This window comes from Phascolarctos cinereus, unplaced genomic scaffold (assembly GCF_003287225.1).
Source record: "Phascolarctos cinereus isolate Bilbo 61053 unplaced genomic scaffold, phaCin_HiC Scaffold_4;HRSCAF=312, whole genome shotgun sequence".
In the NCBI taxonomy this organism is placed as follows: domain Eukaryota; kingdom Metazoa; phylum Chordata; class Mammalia; order Diprotodontia; family Phascolarctidae; genus Phascolarctos; species Phascolarctos cinereus.
This window is the reverse complement of record NW_027555847.1, coordinates 256,780,035-256,804,056: the sequence shown is the minus strand read 5'-3', so window position 1 is coordinate 256,804,056 and position 24,022 is coordinate 256,780,035. Positions and strand designations below refer to the sequence as shown.

At 36.7% G+C, this 24,022-nt stretch overlaps 1 pseudogene; it reads left to right on the top strand.

The window, feature by feature from the left end:
• The first annotated feature begins 2,849 nt into the window (after nucleotides 1-2,849).
• LOC110197626 (small ribosomal subunit protein eS17 pseudogene) lies at nucleotides 2,850-3,239 on the top strand (annotated as a pseudogene).
• The last annotated feature ends 20,783 nt before the right edge of the window (nucleotides 3,240-24,022 follow it).

Here is a 24,022-nt window from a genome sequence, read left to right as displayed (position 1 = left end):
CACTGGATTGCTTTCTTATTCAGGCTTTACAGGGAATGACTTAGTCTCCTCAATCAATCTCAATACATTTTCCATGCAGCATCAATTCATTCAATGATTTGAAGCACTCTGTCTCTTCCCAGTTTTAAACATTAGGTTGTTCACATTTAGCCTAATGCCTTTGATTCACAAAATAAAAGTATTCTTACCTGATAATGTTATCAAAGTATAGATCGTCTTATTAGTTATGCCATCTGAGATGAGAATAATTGGTCAGTTGATTCAACTGATTCTCAGAGAAAAGAGAGGAGAATATTCAAGGCAGAGCAAAGCAAAGACTCTTGTCCAGCTAAGAAAAAGATATATTCAAGAACTGGGTCTTCACTGCAATAAGACAATCCCTTTAAACCAGCTCAATCAATTCACTATCCCACTCACTGAAGTAGTTTTTGTAAACTTTTTCACCCCTCCTTAAACCTTCCATGGCTCCTTTTACTCCCGTCCACCCACCTGAAGATCTTGCCTCATATTTCACTGAAAAGAATTAAGGCCATTTGTGTTATCTCCTTTTTTACCTCTATGTAACAATAGGAGATGACTCTATTCCTTGACAAATAATACATTTTATCCCATCTTTTATAGCAATCCCATTTTTTCATTAATCTTCAATCTCTCTCTAATTGAAGCTCCTCTGCTACAAATATACCCATTTCACCTCCCATTCTTAAAAAAAATAAGCAAAACTTCTCTTGATTTTGTTATCTCCACTCCTTCTTTTCCTGCATAAATGCCTTGAGAAAGCCATCTGCATTGGTGCCTCCACTTTGTTTTCCCTCACTCTCTCAATTCTCTGCTGTTATGGCTTTTGACCTCATCATCAACTCAAACTACTTTCTCCCAAATTACCAATGATCGCTTGATTACCATCCAATGGCATCGCCTTTTCTCAGTCATCATCCTTCTTGACCTCTCTTGCAGACTCTAACACTTTTGATCACCTTCTTCTCCTTGACTAGGTTTTACTGCCGCTGCTCTCTCCTCGCTCTACTTCTATACACATTATTGTCCCTTCTCAGTATCTCCATTAGTTACCGCTATGCCAGGCACTTAATAAATGGTTAATAAATCCTTGTTGACTTGACCTAATGCCTAACCATAGTACCTTGCACATAATGGGCAATTAATGTATTTTTAATTGAATATTCAATTATATCCAGAAACATTGTTGCATTTTCTATGGCTCATTTCAGGTGACAAATTAAGACTTTCATAACAGGTCATGAATTTATGAGCAGGAGGGAGATATGCTAGAAAAGTATGCTATCTCTTTAAGGATTCCCACTCCCCCCATTTCCAGCTTACATTCTAATATTATACAGGGCTAAGGTTGGTAGGGTGGCATTAGCCACAAGACACTGATTAAGACGATAGCCCTTAGATAGGCCTGAAATAAGTGTACATTGTTTATTGGCCCTTGAATATATGTAGATATGCTATCCTCCTCCAATCTTTAATGTTTATATCTGATTTTATATCCTAAAAAGCAACCAATACTTGTTAGCAGATTGACAGATGTTCACAGAAAAAGAGAAATAATTATCATCCTTTCTTGGCAGGACTTAAAGCAGCTGTTCTAACACATGACTCAACAACATAAGGAAAAATGTTCTGTTGTTTCAACTTCACACTTCATTATTTGACAAAATGTTCAACTACTCTCTAATCTTTTAGACATCAACATTGTTCTTGTCATGAATCTGCATTCCCACCTCCTGAATATCTAATCTGATTTCATTAATAGTCTTAAGAGTCTATGGCACCATATCATTAACATCATGGAAACTCAATCAGTCAAACAATGGAAAAGCATTTATTAAGCATTTACTAGGTATCAGGCAAAAGTAATTCATGCAGTCTCTGTCCTCAAGGAACTTATATACTAATGGTAGTAATGTGGAAATAACTAAATATGCAAAAATATATGGAGTACCTCTATAATCTGTCATCTATATGGCTTCTAAAAGATCCCATGAGATTTAAAGCACTCCTGCTTCATGAAAATTTCTTTTTCCTGGGTTTGATTTTTCTTTCACATTTCTACTAAACAGCTTTTAGTTTAATTATAATGAAAGAAATATGTATGACATTTCATAAAAAGTGATTTATCTATATTATCTCATTTATTATTCCACCAAGTTTTTCCTTTCTCCTGGGCCTACCATTTTCATTCTCCTTCTTTGTCTATACTTTCCAATCCCTATAGTCCCCAGTTTCTAGTTCTAATTTGTTCAGTAACTTACAGCACAGAATTTAAAAAGCCAAAATCATGAGTTTATTTATTTGTGGGATCCATTTAGTTTTGTTTTATTTAATGGAAATTTGTATATAATTGAGGTTTCTCCCTTAATCCTTACCAATCATCTTGTAGTTGAGTGCCACTGGAGACAGATACAATGGATTAGTGAAAATTCATAACCAGCACTAGAGTCCACAACTACTGAATGATGTTTGCTGTATGCTAGGCATTTTACAATTACTTATTGAATTGAATTGAGTGGATGAATGGAGTCATCTTCATCTACAAAAGACCAGGACAGACTAATATGGAACCCAAAGTTCAAGTTTTTTGCACAAACTCTCCACATTGGTCTTGCATCAGTCAGTCAATAGTCAATGAACATTTATTAAGCTTTTACTGTGTTCCAGGCACTTTGTTAAGCAATGAGGATACCAAAAAAAAAAAAAAAGCAAAAGATACTCCCTGACCTCAAGGAGCTCACATTTAATGAAGGAATACAAGATGTAAAAAGAAGCAGAAAGGATAGACCTTTTCCTGGCAGCCTCTGCTCCCTTCACCCTCCAGAGCCAACATGGGTCATGTTCAGACCAAGACTGGGAAGAAGGGGTGCAAGTCATCATCAAAAAGTAATAAACCCACCTGGCAATGACTTCCACACCAACAAGCGCATGTGCGAGGAGATCACCATCATCCCCAACAAGATCATGGGGTATGTTACTCATCTGATGCAGTGGATCCTGAGAAGCCCTGTGAGAGATATCTCCATCAACTGCAGGAAGAGGAAAGAGAAAACAGGGATAACTACATCCCTGAGGCCTCTTCTTTGGATCAGGAAATCATTGAAGTGGACTCTGAAACCAAAGAAATGTTGAAACTGCTGGACTTTGGCAATTTGTCCAACCTGCAAGTTGTCCAGCTCATGGTTGGGATGAACTTCAAAACACCAAGAGCAGCTGTTTAATATTTATGTTTGCCTTCTTTCCAATAAACTTAGGAACCCTTCCAAAAAAAAAAAGAAGAAGAAAGGGAGAAGGGGAAGAGGCATGTTCAGAGTTCAGAGGTATGATGAAGTCCTGCAGCTAGAGTGGGAAATTATGAGGTGAATGCCTGGGGTGCTTTTTAAATGGTGGAAGATTTTGGAGGAGATCCCTGATGTTTAGCCTCTACACTCTCCACTCAGAAGGAGGAAGGGGCCCCAGTAACAGGGAGTACTGAGGAGCAGTGAATTTCAGAGATGATATCATTTTGAAAAACGATGAATTTCTGGAAATCATGAAGCTCAAACAAGCAATTGAATAGGAAATGAACACTGGTAGAGTTGATGAGAGTTCAAGATAGGGGTGATCCTGTTCTTTTAGCTTCCAATTTCAAGAGGAGATGTGTGTTTCCATATTCTACTTAGTGAATGGTCCCTAAGGGAGAGAAAGCCTCCGGAAGAAGTCAACAGGTACAGAAGCTGGCACGTCAATCATATCTCTAACCCCATCTTGTTATGCTAGAGGATTTGGAAAATTTCCCCTTGGGTGAAATCTGAGACTCTCTTATGGCTGAGCTAAAATATCTCACTCCAAGTGAAAGAATTCATTCACTCTCTCACTCTGATCTGTAGAACTTTGATGATTTCAGTTTGCTATCAGCTTGCATAAACAGGTTATTTGGTATTTGCTATGTTTTGTAGTCTGTGGAATTGACATTTGGTGAGAGAGTCAAGGGAGGGGTTGTTAATCTTGTTATTATTGTTGTTGTTGTTTGCCCTTCATGCTTAAAGAAGACCAAAATTACATCATGATGTTAGGGTCAATGTACAGTGTGACCAGCTGTGGCTTATTGCACCAATACAAGCTCAGAAAGCTCTACCACAAGTAGGGCAAAAAAGTCCATATGAACATTTGGAGTGGAAATATCTCTGAATTTGTACATCTCACATTTCTTTTGAGCTACTGCCATTCTGCTTTGCTCATAGAGCACAGCATCTTCTTTGATGCAGGTGAGCCATGCTAATCTGTTCTATGCCAGTGTTTCCCATATCTCACAATCAATACCAAAGTTCTTCACAGAGACACTGAGAGTGTCCTTGTATCTCTTCTTCTGACCATCACATACGTGCCTCTTTGTGTGAGTTTTCTGTAACATAATCATTTAGACAAACATGTGTTTGGCATTCAAACCATGTTGCCAGCCCATTAGAGTTGAGCTCTCTGTAATAGAGTTTGGATGTTTGGCAGTTCTGCTTTAGAAAGAACTTCAGTGTCTAGTACCTTATCTTGCCAGATGATCTCCAGGATCTTTCTAAGATAATTCAAATGGAAGTAGTTCAGTTTTCTGGCATAGCACTAGTAGCCTGTCCAGATATCACAAGCATCCAACAATGATGTCAGGACAATAGGTTTGGTAAGCAGTCTAATACCTCTTCTCTCCCACACTTGCCTTCAGAGCTTTTCAAACACTGAGATAGCTCTGGCAATGCATATCTCAACCTCATTGTCTATATGTACATCCCTAGAAAGTATACTGCCAAGTGAACTTATCCATAATATTCAAAATTTCTCCATTTATTTTAACTGATGATTCCACACGTGGATGATGTAGTGCTGATTGGTGCAGAACCTGTTTCCTTGGTGTTAATTGTAAAGCCAAAATTAACACAAGCGGCACAGAATCGATTCATATTTTGCTCCATCTCAGCCTCAGAGGCTACATTGAGTGTACAATCATCTGCAAATGAAAATTCACATACCGACTCTCCCTCCACTGTAGTCTTGGCTTGTAGTCTTTTTTAAATTCAATGACTTGCCATCAGTGCAGTACCTGATCTCAATGCCGTTTTTGTCCTCTTTGAAGGCATCTGACAACATCACTGAAAACTTCATGCTAAAAAGCATGAGAACAAGCACACAGACCTGCTTCACTCCATTGGTGCCTGGGAAAGCACAAAAGCATCATCCATTACCCAGGACCCATGAAAGCATGCTATCTTGAAACTGGCATACAATACTGATATTCTTTTCTGGACCCTCATGACTGATAGTATCGAAAGCCTTGGTTAGATTGATGAATGTTGTGTACAGACCTATGTTCTGCTCCTAGCATTTCTCCTTGAATTGCTGCACAGGAAACAACATGTCCACAGTTCCTCAGCCATTTCTGAAGCCACACTGGCTTTCAGGTAGATTAACATCTTCCAGGTGAAGGATTAGCCTATTAATGAGGACTCTGGCAAAAATCTTGCCAGCAGTGACTAAGAGAGAAATTTTCCTATTTTCCCCATGATTATCACAGAACAACCTATTCCCTCTATCCCTTTCTTTTATATAGAGGGACAGTAGAGGCATCCTTGATCTCCTAGGGCATAGCTTCTTGCCGCATAACCCAAAAGATTTCCATCAGCTTTCATATGAGCAACGGATTTCATGTAGATCTCTGCTGGAATAGAATCAGAACCAGGTGTTTTGCCATATGAGAGGATCCTAATGGCATTCAAAACCTTTTCTTCAGTTGAAGTACAGTTTCAGAAGATGTGCAGCTAGACATTGACTTTTATCTGAGGTATATGATCAATGGCTTAAGCATTGATTGATGATGGTCTGTTGAGAACGCTATGCAAATGTTCAGCCCATCTCTCCACGATCATGTCCTTATCACTGATCAGTATGACTCCATCAGCACTGGGTAGTTAAGATGCATCAGAACATCATAAAGATGCTTTGGATTGTTACTATCAGCACAAAACTGAATTGCATCATTCCTCTTACTGAGTCAAGAAATATGCATCTCTCTAATCTTTGCCTGCACTTAACTTTTGTTGGAGTTAAATGCTGCCTTTTTTAGAAATGGACAAACTTTCCTGCTTGTAGATCCTGTAGAGTTCTCATTTTTCTTTTAGTAGCTTCTGAATTTCCCCATTTTTTTAATCAAACCAATCCTGCTGTTCAGGAGTGTTCTGTCCCAGATGTAGTGCTATACATCAAATCTCTGAAAGATGCCCTCTCCTTTTCTGCTCCACTGTTGTCAACAGTGTGCTAGCTCAACTTTCCCTCCAACTCAGCAACAAATTGTTCACAGGTGGGCTGTAATCTATTGACCTTGATTCCTTTGATAATTGTCATGTCTTGGGGCCGCCACTTTTGTTAAATGCAAATGTCTTCAATGTTAAGTGACATTGCTGTTGCCATTTCCACCTCTAGTTTTAAAGCCAGTCAGAATTATAAGCTTGTCCTTTTTTGGCACATTGATGATGAAGGTCTCCAGGTCTTCATAAAACCTTTTTTTTGACCCTCACAGGTTTCATCATGGTGGGAGCATACACACTGATGATGATGATATCTCACTTTCCTGCAAGTGGCAATCACATTGTCATGAACCTATCATTCACTCCTTTTGGGAGGATACAAGCTTGTTTACTAGATTAGAATTGATTGTAAAATCTATACCCTTCACTGCAGACATTCCAGAAAAACAAGTATTCTCCCCTTACTTCAGTAAGCTGGCCTTCATCTGCCATCTTTTTTTCACTCAGGGCCGATATTTTGATGCGATACATGCTGAGTTTCACAATAAGAGCTGGTCTTCTTTCAGGTCTACTAGATTTCTTGTTGTCAATAAGCATGCACACATTCCATTTTTCAATGGTAAATGGAATTATCTTTGCAAAAATTTTTGTTCATGGTTTTGTTTTGACTGCAGGCTGGTGTTAGATGAAACAAACAATTTTAGGGCACCGTTTCTAACCCCTTCCTCATGCCAGGAGGTGAGCAGTGCAATCCTTAAGAAGGGGTTGTTAACCTTGTTTGTATCATGAACCTTTTTGATAGTCTGATGAAGCTTGTAGATTTCTTCTTAGAATAATGGTTTTAAGGGACAGCTAGGCAGCACAGTGGATAGAGCACCAGCCTTGGAGTCAGGAGGACCTGAGTTCAAATCCAGCCTCAGACACATAACCCTAATTAGCTGTGTGACCCTGGGCAAGTCACTTAGTCCCATTGTGAAGAAGAAGAAGAAGAAGAAGAAGAAGAAGAAGAAGAAGAAGAAGAAGAAGAAGAGGAAGAAGGAGGAGGAGGAGGAGGAGGATGGTTTTAAATGCTGGTAATAAAATACATAAGATTACAGAAATAACCAGTGGTATTGAAATAGAGTTGTATCAATCTAACTATCTATCTAAATATACGTATCTAGATATATGGAGATTAAAAGAGAGAGACAAATACAGATACAGAGATAGAGAAGAATATTCAAATAGATGTACGAGTTCACAGACACTAAGTTAAAAGTCCCTGTGCCAGGGGCTGTGAAGTAGACATAGTAGATACTTAATATGTCTTTGTTGAATGAATAAATGAATGAATATTTAATGGGTCCAGACATACAAATGGCAATATAATTAGATTAATAATTGGGTCCCAGTATAGCCTGACAATATAAAGAACCACAGGCCATAAGAAAAGATCTGTTCATATGTCATTTCTTCAGGTCTCCTTTACTATTACTGAAACTGTGAATAAACTGGGGAATAGCCTAAATAAGATAATTTGTTCTAAAACTCATTAATCTATACTTTTATACAGTAATACTGCTCTTAGGCATATACCCCAAGGAAATCAAGGACAGAGGCAAAGGACCCATATGTTCAAGAATATTTATAGCAGCATTGTTTTATATAGCAAAGAATTGGAAACAAAATTGGTGTATAATAGTTGGGGAATGGCAGAACATACGGTAGTATATGTGTAACAGACAATGTCTACTGGAAGATAGAAACCCCCACCACACTTCTTTTCAAGCCCCTGGGGAAATGACCTGTTATGGACAGGGCCTATACAGTGCCTAAAAAACTAGCATTCCTATTCTGGAGGATAGGAAGGCTAGAAAACATAGCTTGATATGGGTAGACCTGAAACATGAACCTGGGAACAAACACACACTGGACAGGTAGAAATGATGTGAGGTACCAGGTATAGACTGGCTGTGTGGTCACTAATGCAATGGAAATCAGTGCTGAGAAGAAACTGAGAAAGAGTAAACAGAATAACACACAGGCAGAATTGGTATTGAAGTATCCAGCCAGGATTAGGAGAGATGCCAACGCAGAAGCCTCAAGAAGTGAATACCAAGACACTAAGACAAAGACTGTATTACCAGGCTATATAGAAGCCACAAGGTGTAGAAGTATATCTGTCTGAGATATCCATGTTGTTGATAATAAAACAGGTGATTATTTAATTACTCTATCCTTTTGACTCCCTCCCTGCTCTCTTTAAGGAGGCACCTAGGTGACTCAGTGAAATAGAATCTGGGGCCTCAAGTCAGGAAGCTCTAAGTTCAAGTCCAGACTCAGATATTCCCTAGCTGTGTGACCCTGGGCAAGTCACTTTACCTCTGTTTGCCTAAGCCCACTGGAGAAGGAAATGGCAAATCATTCCAGTATTTTTGCCAAGAAAACCCCATTCAAGATCACAAAGAGTCAGACATGACTGAACAATAGCAACAACAAGTCTCTGACGGCAAAGACAAGCCTATTCCTCAATCTCTTCTTCTTAAGAATTTGTTTGCCTTTCGTTTCATTATTGTTTTAAAGCTAGTTTCCCTGCCATAAACATAGGTGAGCATTTCATTAATGATCTATGTACTTCACTCCCCAAATACTCCAGAGAAAGAGGAAGTGAGTTATGGAGGGAAACACCTAGAACACATGAGAAATACATTCCTAAACTGCTATATAAATCTTCACCGAGGAAAATCCTGTCTCGGGGCTCAAGCTGAACAAAAGAGAATTATTGATTCATATGTTTATTACTTCCTAGAACAGGGAGAAAAAATGTGGAATAGATTATTTCCAAGTAAACAAATCAGAATTTTTGTTGGGTAAAAGGTTTTTAAGTAAGCGGATATATTTCTTTTCACTTGTTTTTCCACTACTAGTTTGAAAGGAAAATAGTTACTCCAGGTTAGTGGATCCAAGGGAATGAATGGAGGCAAAATCATCCTCAAAGAAGAGAAAGGAGAGTGGTTAGGAAGTAGGGACTCACTCTACATAAAGCTTTGGGCAAAAAGAGGGGGAAAACTGGCCAGTTTTCCTCAGCCCAGAGCCCAGTCTTGCAACCATAGTATAACAGTGATAAAAGTAAGAACTCATGCAGAGATATTTTTGGTTTTTCTAATTTAAAAAAAAAATAATGTTTTTTCTATGCTTTCAGAGTTTGAATGCTAATTTAATTCTTCATTGATGATTTTCATTATTACTGCTTCAAGCAATGAGAATATGCCCATTATTTTATCTTTGCACATTTAATTCTTGTATGCTATCTCAATTTTCCATTGATGTTCTAAGTTTGGAACTGAATTTATCTTAATCTTCTTGCTACATTTAGGACAAGTTGTTGCTTGTTGAATTTTATAATTTTAAAATAAAATTTCGTTTTCTTTTGGAAACGCGTTTTCTTACTGAAACTTTATATCCTATTTTTATAAATTCCACTTATTTTTTATTTCTTTACATTTTGCTTTTATTTCTGTTTTATACTTGATTTCCTTCTCTCCCATGGGAACTTTCTTCTAATAAACTGAGGCTGCTACATTCCTATAATAAATTTAAATATGAAAGCATGCTATTCCATTCTACTAATTGCATCATTAAGTGTGATTTAGCTGCCTTCAGTGTACAAATGAATTTCTGGTACTGTCCCATTGCTACTAATTTGTGTATTTGCTTTACTGTTATTTGCTAAGTATTTCCAGAAAATTGAGAAGCATTTTGGTGTTAGTAAAACACCAAGCCAAGCAGATGTTGCATTCACTGGAGTTAAATTGCAGGAGAGGAAAAGCCTTCTACCTTTGCAATGTGCATGCCTACATTTAGTAAGTGTTTAATTGACAGTTAAATGGATTAAACAATGCAATAAGGCAATAGATTGGCAGAATGGGTAAGAAAGTACTATTTGATTCCTAAAACAAATCTAAAAAGTAAAGACATAGAATAAAAATCAAAGACTGGAGAGAAATTCAGTGATGCAGCTACAAAAGAGTTAGAATCTTGGCTATATGTACATATATATATATATATATATATATATATATATATATGTATGTATATATATACATATACATATATATATATGTATATATATACATATACATATATATATATCCAATTACAATAAAGATATCATAAAAATTGAAACAATATCAATTATAAATACACAAACTGCAAATGGCATAGCTTCTAAATTCATAAAGGAAAAGTAAACTCAACTGAACAATGACATAAATAGCAACATAATAAGCATACATGACCATAATAATCCTTTCGTATAACTGGCTAAATTCAACAAATAGATAACAACAAAAAAGTAAAATATGTTTAGATTTAAATTTTTAGTAGTCTTCTAAATAGAAACATTATAAACTATACTTTTTCAGCATCATCTGGTATGCGTACAAAAATTTACCATGTTTGGGAATAAAAAAATTATAAATAATTTTTAAAGCAGAAGCATGAAATATATACTTTACAAACAACAATGTAATAAAATAGTAATCAATACCACGAGCAGAAGGGAGAGACCCTCAAATGAAGATTTTAAGAAATATAAACAAAGTAAAGTAAAACAAAGAAGAAATCATAGGTACACTAATAGATATGTGAAAAAGAATAACCATTAGACAACATTTTAAAATATCTGACAAAAAGCAATCAAAGCATTTACTGTATTCCAGGCACATATCTAAAGTAGATCTCAAATAAAAATGTTTCTTCAAAAACATTAACAAAAAAAAAGAGATTTTATTGAGCTATAAATTCAATTAAAAAAACTAAAATAAGAACAAAAGAGGAAATTTAGAAATTTAGAGGTGAAATATATAAAATGGAGAACATGAAGTTATAACAGCATGACCCTGAATAGTTCAAGAGAGAAATAAGAAACATGAAATCAGAATTTGTGGCTGGTAAAGTAAAAATAATTGGAAGAATAGAAAATGTTGAATCTTCAGTGAAAGAGATGGAGGGAGAAAGGAGAAAGAGACTAAGGATGCAAATACACAAAAGTGAAGAATAATTTGTAAGAAGAGAAATGAAAACCAATAGCATTAAAAGTAAACATATTCTCTATGCAAAGTATAATTATTTTGTAGAAAAAACAACATAAGTATGTATATATCCCAGAGGAACATGACAAATCAAAACCCCTGAACATCATAATGCAAGAAATAAAACTTACCAGAACTTCTGAACAAAGACAAAATAACAATTAAAAGAATCCACAGAACATCTTGGGGAAAAGAAAGAGGAATTTTGCTATAAACTTCAAGACGCATAGTAGTTAAATTTGATAATTATAATGAAAAACAGCAAATTCTTCAGGAATGAGAAGGACCTTCACACACCAAGAAAAGAGAATTCAAATAGGACAAGATTATTCTGGGCAGCTAGGTGACCCCCTGCATAGAGCACCAGACCTTGAGTCAATAAGATGCATCTTTTTGAGCTCAACTTTGGTCTCAGACGCTTACTAGCTCTGTGACACTGGACAAAGTCACTGAATCCTGCTTGCCTCTGTTTCCTCATCTGTAAAATGAGTGGGAAAAGGAAATGTCAAACCACTCTAGTATCTTTGTCAAAAAAACAAACAAACCAACCAACCCAAATGGGGTCACAAAGAATTGGACAAAACTGAACTACAACAACAATTCTGAGTACACAAGAAACCATAGAAGGAAATGGATAATGGAGCTTAAGGTGTAACTGAGGTTATAAAATTAAGAAGTCTGAACTTCATAGAGAAAAAAAAGATAAAATTCTATAAAGAGAAACAAATGAAACATTCCCATAAAAAGGAAACATTTTGGCTGACTTACATATTCTCCAATGAAATAAAAGAAAGGCAAACAAATGTCTCAGCCTAGGACACATAACAAAATAAATTACTCCAGAAAAAAAAAAGAGTGAAAAAAAAGAAAGAAACACCAATGGAGTTTTGAAAAAAAAACAATAACAATAATAAGACAACAGAAAGACCATTAAGAAAGTTCTTTAAGTATACAAGGAGTCATGATTGAAAATGTAATTAAATGGATAAATTGATGGGGGAAGAACCAGCCTGAAACACCATGTACATCTTATGTATAACATATACGTACATGTAATCTCAAACTCCACATAGAAGTGAATCATTTCAAGCTGACGAGGGGTCAGAATTACTCTGCAAGTTGGGAAGGTACTTAAATGGGAGAAAGGAGGAAGAAGACAGAAATAAATGTTGATGTACCTTAATCAAGTCAATGGTAGACAGTGAAGGGAAATTAAGTCCTTTTGCCTCTTAGGAACAAGAGGGCCTACAAGAAATTGGGTGAGATGGCAAAAGATGAAATTGAAACAGTGGCAAAGAAAGGAGGAAATCTTAATTCCATCTTGGAAGCTATTGGCTCTTTCAGTAGAAAGAATGAGATGGATATAAGAGATATTATACATGTAGAATTGACGAGATTTGACAGTTGAATAGATATATATGGTGAAGGAGTTGAAAAAATCACAAAAAAGTTATAAATCTGAGTTAATTAAAGAATAGTGGTGCCCTCAACAGAAATATGGAAGTTGGGGGAAAAGTTAAATTTTAGCTGAATGACAATGAGTTTTATTTCGGATATGTTGAGTTGGAGATTCCCATGGGAGAACCAGTTAATTTTCAATAGTTCAGTCAATGAATAATTGGTGAAGCAGGACTGCAGGTCAGGCAAAATTCTAAATCTGGATAGAAAACTCTGGGAGTTATCTCTGTAGATATGGCAATAGAAACCATGCAAACTGATGAGTTCATTTTAAGGAAGAATGCATACAAATATGAAGAAGAACTAATAACTTTTTGGCTACAGTCATATTTAGGATGTGAGATATAGGTAATGACCCAGCAAAGGAGACTGTGGCAGAGGGAGAAATAAGAGAGAAAAAATGTCATAAAAGCCCAAAGAGGAAAGAATGTCTAGAAGGAAAAGGAAATCAAGAGTGACAAATAATGCAAAGAAGTCAAAAATTGATGAGAGTTCAGAATAAACCACTGGGCTTGTCAATTAAGAGATCATTAATTGTGAAGAGAGCAGTTTCAAATATGTGATGAGATCAGAAGTCAGTTAAGAGGGGCTAAGAAGTAAGTTTATTGTTGTTGTTTGTCCTTCATTCTCAGAGGCCCAATGACATCAGAAGGGTAATGTCTTGACTTGCAACTGAATTAGATTTAAGTGAGACAGAGCTGTGCAAAGTCATCAACCTTCCTGTCTCCTCCAAGGTCATCTGAGTCCAGTGGCAAGATATAGATCAAGATGACTGGAAAAGACCCCAGATGCAGTGGGAAACCTTGCCCTTTTTAAGCTAAGGTCTTTCCCAGATCTCAGTTTGTCTGAGGCAACAAAAAAGAAAGGGTAAGGCAGTAAGTGTGGACAATTTGTTTCCTTGGAATTTGGCTGTGAAAGGGAGGAGAGACAACAGCTTGAAGAGATACTAAGACATTAACTTTTTGTTTCGTTGTTTGTTTCTTTGTTTAGGATAAAGGAGATCCAGGTATGTTCATAGGAATAAGAGAAAGAAAGAGAAGTTTAGAGACAGATGATTAGTGAGAGAGAAGAGATTTCCAGTGCAATTCTACTACAGTGGGTTATGAGTATTCAAATAAGTTTTCATAGCAGTACTTTTTGGTAGCTGCAAACTAAAAACAATTAGGTGTCCAACAAGGGTGGAATGACTAAATAAATTGTGGTTCATGAATGAAATGGGATATATCTACATCGTGTGAAGCAACACAAATGAAGAATTCAGAGAAGCATGGGAAGATTTATGTCAATGGATGCAGAATAAAGAAAACAGAATCAGGAAAATAACATAATAATGACTGCAATAATGTAATCAGAAAGATTTTTTAAGGGGGAGGTAGGGAGAGTGATGTAATTATAATGACCAAGATTGTTCCTGAAAGAAAATGAGAAAACGTACCTTCCCCCTTCTTTGAAGAGATTCTCTATATACTGTAAGAATTGGTCAAAGTGTTGTTCGGATTTCCTAATTTTTTTCTTTTTTTTTAACTAAAGAAAGATCTCTGTTTAGGGGAGCAGGGATATGTTCAGAAATTATATGAATGACGTAGAAACAAAAATGAGGTAGGTAGTTATACATGCATACATACATAGATAATCAAAGTTAGAGTCTTGTTTACATGTGGTATAAAAGACTAAAAAGAAGTAGGAAGTCACCATTTTCTTTATATTGTGGCTGGCTAGTGTAATCCGGATAAATTGTGTCCTTCCCCAGGAAGGAAAAGGTGGAATGTGGAAACAGAAAGAGCTTGAATAACTAATGAGAATGAGTCCATTAAGATGAACCTCTAATTCCAAAGGATTGCACTGATATATTTCTCACTGGGAATTCCCTATACTGATTAAATCATATCAATAATAATGATAATAGTGATGAAGATGATGATGATGACTTTGTTATTATAAAAAAGAGTCACATCTGATTTAATTCACTTTACATCAAAGACATGGTTATTAAGCATTTGATACGTAAAAGTTCAGTTTTAAAGGAGCATTATACAGTCTAAGACACTTAAATAAGTATAATGGAAAGATTCTAAGTTTGGAATCAGAAGATATGGGTTTAAGACTCACCTTTTTTCATTTACTGTGTGACCATGGGCAAGTTTCTTCACCTCTCTGGTACTCCTGTCTTAACTACAAAGGAAGTATAGCATCTCTATCGCTCTATACATCTACCTCTTCTCAACTTACAATCACATTTGCGGGTTTGGCCCCAGTGTGGAAGCTTCTATTCAAGGCTCAAAGGCTACTCTGTGGATGCACACTCTTAAACCCATAGCTCATGAGCCCTCACCAGTTCAATTATCTCTAACAGTCAGCCAGGAAAAATAATCTGCTCAAAGCAAAGGTGTTACAAAGATGACATAGTAAGAAAAATAGATGCAAAATATTGCACCCATAAACCTGGGGGAAGTGAAAGAAAACAAGCAATTATCAAGCACCTACTATATGCCAGGAACTGTGCTAAGTCCTTTAAAAATATTATCTCATTTGATCTTCACAACCCTTTCATGTAGATGCTATTGTCATGATATATTTAAAGAAAGCAAGGCAGACAGGGGTTGTGACTTACCAGGGTCACACAGCCAGCAACTGTCTGAGACTGAATTTGAACTCATGAAGATGAGTCTGACTGATTCTAAGCCCAGTGTTCTATCCACTGTGCCATCTAGTTGTCCCCTGGGGAATCAATATTAATCAATAAATAAATATTTACTAAGCACCTACTATGTGCCAGGCTCTTTGCTAAAAAATGGAAATACAAAAATAAGCAAATGACAACCCAGACTTGGGCAGTCCCCTGAAGGGCAGCCCTGTGATCTTGTGTGTAGAATACGTGAGGAAGACAGGACTCCTTAGTGGGAAAAAGAGTGAGAGACAAAGACAGAGACTGAGATAGAGATTTAGAATGATATGTGGGAATTCCAACAGCTACACATGTAGGAAGAAGCAAGTCAGTGAATGAGAACTTATTAAACACTTACTATGTACCAGGCACCGTACTAAGTGCTAGAGATATAAAGAAAGACAAAACAAATTTCTTGCCCGGGTCATCAACATGTCCCTTGATTCCTTGTGCCTAAACTCCTAAGATTTATAAGAGTGTGTACGGCCATCTTCTCTTTGATTGATCTGAGTTTTCAAATCACTTCTCTGACTAGAGCCCTTTGAAAGACAGTAAGTATTAAAGAAAATCATTTACCTTTCTTTATAGATTTGACTTTTTAAAAAAAAGCTATTAATGTCTTAATTGTGAGTTGTGACAATCCTACATGCCAGTAGATTTTTTTTTGATACCAATGTTAAAGAATTGATCAAGTATACTTCCTTTCTAGTTTAGACATTAAGACAAATTAGACTTTAGACAACTCATTCTTTATTCAAGTAGCTTCAGGGAATAAGCCAGATCATAGGTACACTAAGAGGCACCACAGCCCAAGTTCTTACCTTGGCTGAACCAGACTTGCTAATTTTTTTAGTTTCTACCGTGGGATTGAGTAGGCAAAAGACAAATGAAATTAATACAATGTTGAAAGATAAACAATATTCCTACGGAGCCAGATAAGTGGAATAAAGTAACTGAGTTGTGATTGGACTATACTGGAGAAAAAAAGTAAAGTAACATTAACAGAGAGAGGCAGTGTTGCGCAGTTGATAACAAGTTAGCCTAAGAGGCAGGAAGACCTCTGATCCACACTGCCTGTGACCTTGGGCAAGTCATAACCTCTCAGTGGCCCAGGCAAGTTTCTAAAGATCAGAAAGTACATAATGCATCTGCATTGTTTTTGTTGTCATTCAGTCATCTCAGTCCTGTCCAGCTCTTCATGGCCCCATTTGGGGTTTTATTGACAAAGATACTGGAGTGATTTACCATTTACTTCTCCAGCTCATTTTATAGACGAGGAAACTGAGGCAAACAGCTTTAACCCTTACTCAGGGTCATGCAGTTAGAAAATATCTGAGTCCAGATGTGAACTTAGTTCTTCCTGACTCTAGGCCAAGTGCTCTATCCACTGTGCCTTCTACATTGTTAGTAGCTGTCTATTTTCCATCAGTGGCTCTGCTTAATTTACACTTCAAGGGGCATCCTGACCCTTGCCCACCCTTTTCAGCCTCCTTTTGTGTGTTGTGTTCCCCCATTAGATTGTAAGCTTCTTGAAAGCAGGGCTCATCTTTTTATTTGTATCCCTAGTTTAGCACAGTGCCCAGCCCATGGTAAACACTTATTAAATGTTCATTAAACTGAATATAATTGAATTGAAGTGAGACCATGCCTATTACATAAAACATTATCTATGCTCCATCCTATTTTTAATACTTCCCAGTCACATTTAGTCTAGATCAGAGGCAGTTAGTAGTGTGGTTGTCTGGGCCAGTGGGCCAGGTTTTTGACACCTCTGCACTACACCAGTGAAATAAATGTCATATTTTCTTAGTGGTCACAGAAATTTTAGATACGCTGCTCTACCCAGTAACAGAAGAGTTTTCCATGAGAAAGACAAACTGCTGAAGCATTTTGCTACAATTATAAACTCTAGAAGTATAATGAAAACAAGTGGGGCTACAGTCCTGTTTACAAGCCAAGTAGGGATGTAATATGTACAAAGTGTTCTTTCTCTCTCCCCTTCACTGGGACCTGATTGACACATTTTCAGTTTGTGCAGATGTACTGCACTGAGTCAACATACTAGAAGACTGAGAGGTTCCAACCTTCAATTAAAATAACAACACTGGCCAGTTATAAAAGAGATACCTATGTACTAGTCAGGTAGATTAAATGTGAATTGTTTTTTTGTGCCACCCAGGGCTCCCCCTCAATCCCAATTTACCTCTGAGGTCATCCAAGAACTGACTATATTGGTTGTGGAAAAGAACCAATTTTATACTTAAGTCCAGGATTTATAAAACAATACAGATATTGATGATTTCTTTTTCTTCAAGTTGCAAAAATCCAGTTTACATCTGTTCCTAAGCCATATAAGATACACAGATATCATGTCGTACTCCAAAATAGACTGGGCCCAGAAATAATTGCCTTAGCTCCTTACCCAAAATCTTGCTTCTATTGCCTTCAAATAAACCTAAACAACATTGCTGCTAATAAGGAAGTTGTGGTCTGGGATGGTTTGAAGAAAAGTTACTTTCTATTTCTTTGAAGCCTGGAATCACCAGCACTTGCGTATACATAATATTGGTCAGTGAATAGGGCAGGTAAAACTGAGAAAGGATTAAAGAAACTCAGACATAAGCGGGAACTAAGTAATTCTCCAGAGCAATGGTGTCAAACTCAACTAGAAACCTGAGCCATTAAACCAGAAGGATCCCTATAGGCAACATATTCACTTAGAAAACCATATACTAACATTAATCATACTTTTATTTTGTTAATTATTTCCCAATTACATTTTAATATGGTTCCAGCCATATGCAGTAGTGTTGTGGCCACAATAAGGCCTGTGACTGTTTGACACAACTGCTGTAGAGAATTCTTGAATTGAAAGAGAGGTAAGGCCAAATGAACTCAGATAGTATGAGAAGTGCATATAAGGGAACCAGGAAGATCTGAAACTTGGTCTTGGAGGATAGAAAGATAGGGAATACTAACAGTAAAATCATTCAGTTAAATGGTGGCAATAGCAGTTCAATTGATATATCATCTTCTGGCAAATATGAAAGACGGGTCATGGAGGAACCAGTAAGTATGGACAGCTACCACTTGAGACTGTGGGAGCTACTAGCTTTGCCCTGGTGCAATGAAGTAATAAAACGTATCTTAAACTACTCAAATTCCTCATGCCCCATTTATACCTCCCTTCAAAGGGGTTATTTTAGGTGGCTATACACTTATTCAGCAGCTAAGTGGTACAGTGGATAGAGTGTTAAGCCTGGAGTCAGGAAGACTCATTTTCCTAAGTTCAAATCTGGCTTCAGATAGTTATTGCTCTGCGATCCTAGGTAAGTCATTTAACTCTGTTTGCCTCAGTTTCCTCATCTGTAAAATGAGCTGGAGAAGTAAATGGTAAACCACTCCTGTATCTTTGCCAAGAAGACACCCAATGAGGTCATGAAGAGACACCACTGAAATGACTGAAAAACAAAGGCTTATTCAAGATATGCTGACATTATACAAAACCTTTTTAGTGTTCCTTCTTTGGAATTGTCTTTAGGACCAAGGATATGTGTGTATGTGTGTGTATGCTTATATGTATATCTGTTATGTATATATGTATATCTATGCATGTATGCATATATGTATGTATGTTCATTGTGCATATGTATGTGTATATATATTTTATAGGCATATACATTCATATATGCATGCATACATGCATGCATGCATACATATATCCTCTATGGTAGAGAGACAGATGCATGCTTGGAAACTTGATCTGTTTTGTTTTGTTTTTTTCAAATGGACCAAAGTAATTTGCAGCCAAGTCTGATGAATTATTAAGGTGACCATAATGGTCCTGCTAATGTCAGACAAAACAAACAAACAAAAATAATACTAGTAAGGGGAAGAAATACCAGAATTTTAAGCCCACCAATGTCTCACCACCACAAGTTGGTGACATGGCTACCATTCTAAAGGTACCTAGGTAGCACAATGAGCACTGGGCCTGAAGTCAGGAAGACAAGTTTTATGCATCCTCATTTACTAGCTGTGTGACCCTGGGCAAGTCCCTCAACCTCAGTTTGCCTCAATTTCCTCATCTGTAAAATGAGGATGATTGTAGCACCTACCCCCCAGGGTTGTTGTGAGGATCAAATGAGATAATTGTGGGTGTGCATGGTAGTAGGGAGATTGATCAAGAGCTCTCTGATCAATTTAATATTCCCTTCAACTCTCTTGAAGAAATTACGGGATATAAGGGTCAGGCAACTAAGTCAATATGCTGTTCCCTCCCCCCCCATTCAAACTTTGAATGCTTGTATTCTAAAGATCATGGAAACCCATGTAGCTCACATATTCCAAGATTATAAAGGGAGAAGATGATTCAAAGCTTGTAAAGAAGCATTTACACTTTTTTCCTTCTTTAGGAGATATGAAAATATTTCTCCACCAATTTGTTGAATTTATAGAATATGCAGCCATTGAACATCTAAAGGATAATAGGATCTTGCTTTGAAACTGGGAGGGACTTTAGAGGTAGTCTAGTCTTATAGATGAGGAAACTTAAGCCCAAAGAGGTTAAGTGAATTATCCAATATCATACAAATAGTTAAGAATTAGAGGAGGGATTTGAACCCAGGTCTTAAGAGGTAGTAATCTCTTCATTGTACCACATTGCCTCTCTAGTGGCTTTTTAAAAAAGTAATCAACCCCAAAGACAGAAAATACACACTTCAAGAAGTCAATAAAAGAAAGCTAACTCTTAGTAGTGATTCTAGCCGAGTTCAGCAACATGGAAAGGGATTTCTTTCCTGAACCTGGGATAATGATTATACTGGGGCCCAAATCTGTTAGTTCAAATTGGGAGGATAACCCAGAGTATAGGCTACAATAAAAAGACTTCAACTGAGGCTAGAACAAGCCAAGTCACTCTTATGAAGCTGAGAAACATCATTAATACTTAAGATATAACTGTCTGGACATCTACCCTTTGAACAAGGTTCTAGAGGAAGGAAAATTCAGTTATAAGAAAAGCATACACTAAATTTTATCCTTCCTAAACCAGCAATTGCACGTTGTGGCTTTACTCTAAACTTCAGAGACTCTTCAAACAAAATCCAGTTTATCCCTCCAAGACCCATCTAATTCATCTTTTCTTATACCTCAATTCAGCCATATAAATCTCCCACTCTCAATCTAGTTTACTCTATGTCCACTCTATCCTAATACCAAAGGTTTCAATTTAACAAGCATTTATTAATCATCTTTCATATGCTAGGCACTGTGTTTGGTGCTGGAGATACAAAGCAAAAACAAAATAAACAAACAAAAAAATAAACAAAAAAACCCACAGTCCCTATCCTCAAGAGTTTATATTCTATTCTTACTTGTACAGTTGTTATACCAATATACCATTATAATGTATATATGTATACACACGTGTGTGTGTGTGTGTGTGTATATATATATATATATATGTATGTGTATATGTGTGTATGTATCATTGTATAGTTATACCATTTCTTGGGTTCATCTTCTGTGTCCTAGATCTGAATAATATGTCTTTCCCATGCCCAAACCAAGCTCTACCTAGGAAAAATGCCACTTAGCCATGTTTTATTTCATTGTTCTCAGTACCAGTGCTCATACCAGTAAATATTCAAACTCCCAAGAACAGGATATCATTTGCAAGAGTTAATAGTTCTTAATCCAACAGTTCTGGAGAGTAATTTGGAACTACATCCAAAAGGCTATAAAACTGTGCATACCCTTTGACCCAGCAATACCACTTCCAGATCTGTATCTCAAAGAGATCATAAAAACAGGAAAAGGACCTACATGTACAAAAATATTTGTAGCAGTTATTTTTGTGGTGGCAAAGAATTGGAAATTGAGGGGATGTCCATCAATTGGCTTATGGTTGAACAAGTTGTGGTATATGAATGTAATGGAATACTATTGTGCTATAAGAAATGATGAGCAAGCAGACGTCAGAAAAATATGGAAAGATTTACGTGAACTGATGCTGAGTGAAATGAACAGAGCCAAGAGTACATTGTACACAGTAACAACCACAGTGTGAGATGACTGACTTTGATAGACTTAGCTCTTCTCAGCAATGCAAGGATCTAAGACAACTCTAAAAGCCTCATGATGGAAAATGTTATCCACATCCAGAGAAAGAACTCTGGAGTCTGAATACAGATGGAAGCATACTATTTCCTCTCCTTTTCTTTTGTTGTTTTGTTTTGTTATTCTTTCTTGTGTGTCATCCCATTAGTTCTAATTCTTCTTTACATCATGACTAATGTGAAAATATGTTTAATATGAATGCATAAGTAAAGCCTATATTAGATTGCACACTGTCTTGGGAAGAGGGGAGAAGAGGGAAGGGGAGAAAATTTAAAACTCAAAATCCTATGGATGAGAATGTTGAAAATTAAAAAATTAATAAATTAATTAAAATTTAAAGAGACTTTGCTTTCAAACACTAGTCTAAAGCCAGAACACCCACATCAACCAATGCCATAGACAGCCAATATCAGAGCCAATATCAATATCTCTCTTTTTCCCACTCCCAATGAAGGAAAAACATATTCTTATACTAATAAGGACCAGAGACTATATTGTCTTCTTTGTTCTAAAAGCTTAGGTCTGATCATATAATCTTCTATTTCAACTCCAATGGTGCCCTATTAACTCTAGCATCTGATATAAACTCTTCTGTCCAGTATTGAAAGCCCTTCACAATTTATCCTTTTCCTAACTACAGTTTCATAATACATTTCTTCCCGCCATGCACTCTTGGCATATTTTATTTTTTCCAACGGTCTCACTATGTGTCTGATCTCTGTGCCTTTGTATTGGCTGTCTGTCACAGATGGATGCTCTCCCTCTTAACCTCAACCTCCTAGAACCCTTGGTTTGCATTAAGACTCAGCTTGAGCTGAAACTCCTATAGGAAGCCTTCTCAGTCTCCCAAGCTTCTCGTGATCTTTTATATACAAATTTGCACACAAGTTTTCCCTCTTATGATCATTTAAACTTCTTGAAAGCAAGGATAGTTTTTGGTTTTGTTTTTTCTTGGTATGCCTAGCATTTAACATAGTGTCTGGTATGTAGGAGGCTTTTAATATATACTTGATGATTGATGGCCTTCATGCAGCTGAATAAGTTAAGGTCTGTAGTTGTCTTCTTGCTATTGACTGCTTGGCATAGTAGATAGAGTGCTACCTTTGGATTCAGGAAGACCTGAGTTCAAACCCTGAATCAGGCACTTACTAGCTATGTGACACTGAAGTCATTTAACTTAGCCTGTTTCCTCATAGCAAACTGGGGCTAATAATAGCACCTAATTCACACAGTTGTTGGGAGGAGCAAATGAAGTGATATATGCAGAGTGTTTTGCAAACTATAAAGTACTCCATAGATGTTAGTCTTTTACTATTATCATAGGTGCTAATCAGTAATAAAAGACAAAAATGTCTCACAGTGGCTTCTGCTATCTTGTGTATATCCTTAGCACTTTCTTAAGAGAAAATTTGCAACATCATGGAGGGGGAAAAAAGATACAGTAGAACTCCATAAAGACCCCCAAAAGAAAAAAAAATACTTCAGAAAACTGGGTATCAGATGTTTATATTTTACATGCTTTATGAAAATTTCTAGGTAAAAGGAGAGAGAATAATTCTAGGTGTAAGGGTAAGAACGAGCTTAGATTTTTTTTTCAGACTTCAGAGAAGGAGCTGGAGAATAATCTACAAAAGTTAATAGAAATGGACTAGTATAAGTACAGTATCTGGCCTAGCTGATTTTTCTCTGAGGATAGAAGGAAAATATTTCATGCCTGGAGGAATTCAAAATTTGTCAAAGTCTCACAGCTGCGTGAATCAAAAGAATAGATGAACCTTGTGAGGTGTTTTTGAATGTAGCCTAAGGCCAAGTTTAATCATATAAAGGGGGAGGGGAGTCAGTTGGATAATCAGATGGTATATTGTGACTATTTCAAAGCATAGACATAGGATTTCTAACAGTTTCAAATAATGCTGGCAATACTGATGTGGACCTATTGTGAAAGACCTTGAATGACTGGCCAAGGATTTTAGAGATTATTCTCATGCTTTAGTCAGTTAGTAAGAGTTTATTAAATACCTACTATGTGCTGGACATTGTGCTAAATAGTTGGGATACAAAGAAAGGCAAAAGACAGTCTTTGCTCTCAAGGAGCTCACAGTCTAATGGGAAAAACAACATGCAAGCAACTGTTTTATCAATCAGACAGGATGAGATGATATTATCCCATTCCCATCCCCATAACCAATTATGGTTTGGTTTCTAACACAACTATAGCCTCTAATTCTTCAATACCTTCAATACCTTCCCATTCTTCCCTCTATTATATCTGGCCTTGCATGGCTGCTCCTGGCATCCTCTCAGGACAATCATAACCCATCTTCACCTAGGCACTAAGCTGCTCAAGCAAGATTTTGTGACCTTCCTTGCCCCCAGCCAGCATTCCCACAATCTGTTCGCCATCACAACAGTGAACTCTT